A 1557-nucleotide genomic window follows, 5' to 3' on the forward strand; every position below is an offset into this window, starting at 1 on the left:
GACCATCCCCATGGAAAAGAAATGCAAAAAAGCAAAATGGCTGTCTGGGGAGGCCTTACAAATAGCTGTAAAAAGAAGAGAAGTGAAAATCAAAGGAGAAGAGGAAAGATATAAGCATCTGAATGCAGAGTTCCAAAGAATAGCAAGAAGAGATAAGAAAGACTTCCTCAGCGATCAATGCAAAGAAATAGAGGAAAAGAACAGAATGGGAAAGACTAGAGATCTCTTCAAGAAAATTAGAGATACCAAGGGAACATTTCATGCAAAGATGGGCTCAGCAAAGGACAGAAATGGTATGGACCTAACAGAAGCAGAAGATATTAAGAAGAGGTGGCAAGAATACACAGAAGAACTGTGCAAAAAAGATCTTCATGACCCAGATAATCACGATGGTGTGATCACTCACCTAGAGCCAGACATCCTGAAATGTGAAGTCAAGTGGGCCTTAGGAAGCATCACTATGAACAAAGCTAGTGGAGGTGATGGAATTCCAGTTGAGCTATTTCAAATCCTAAAAGATGATGCTGTGAAAGTGCTGCACTCAATATATCAGCAAATCTGGAAAACTCAGCAGTGGTCACAGGACTGGAATAGGTCAGTTTTCATTCCAATCCCAAAGAAAGGCAATGCCAAAGAACGCTCAAACTACCGCACAATTGCACTCATCTCACATGCTAGTAAAGTCATGCTCAAAACTCTCCAAGCCAGGCTTCAGCAATATGTGAACCATGAACTGCCTGATGTTCAAGCTGGTTTTAGGAAAGGCAGAGGAACCAGAGATCAAATTGCCAACATCCGCTGGATCATGGAAAAAGCAAGAGAGTTCCAGAAAAACATCTATTTCTGCTTTATTGACTATGCCAAAGCCTTTGACTGTGTGGATCACAAGAAACTGTGGAAAATTCTGAAAGAGATGGGAATACCAGACCACCTGACCTGCCTCTTGAGAGATCTGTATGTAGGTCAGGAAGCAACAGTTAGAACTGGACATGGAACAACAGACTGGTTCCAAATAGGAAAAGGAGTACGTCAAGGCTGTATATTGTCACCCTGCTTATTTAACTTCTATGCAGAGTACATCATGAGAAATGCTGGGCTGGAAGAAACAAGCTGGAATCAAGATTGCTGGGAGAAATATCAATAACCTCAGATATGCAGATGACACCACCCTTATGGCAGAAAGTGAAGAGGAACTCAAAAGCCTCTTGATGAAAGTGAAAGAGGAGAGTGAAAAAGTTGGCTTAAAGCTCAACATTTAGAAAACGAAGATCATGGCATCCGATCCCATCACTTTATGGGAAATAGATTGGGAAACAGTGGAAACAGTGTCAGACTTTATTTTGGGGGGCTCCAAAACCACTGCAGATGGTGACTGCAGCCATGAAATTAAAAGGCGCTTACTCCTTGGAAGGAAAGTTTGACCAACCTAGATAGTATATTCGAAAGCAGAGACATTACTTTGCCGACTAAGGTCCGTCTAGTCAAGGCTATCGTTTTTCCTGTGGTCATGTATGGATGTGAGAGTTGGACTGTGAAGAAGGCTGAGCACCGAAGAAT

Source organism: Ovis canadensis, chromosome 1 (assembly GCF_042477335.2).
Source record: "Ovis canadensis isolate MfBH-ARS-UI-01 breed Bighorn chromosome 1, ARS-UI_OviCan_v2, whole genome shotgun sequence".
Classification (NCBI taxonomy): domain Eukaryota; kingdom Metazoa; phylum Chordata; class Mammalia; order Artiodactyla; family Bovidae; genus Ovis; species Ovis canadensis.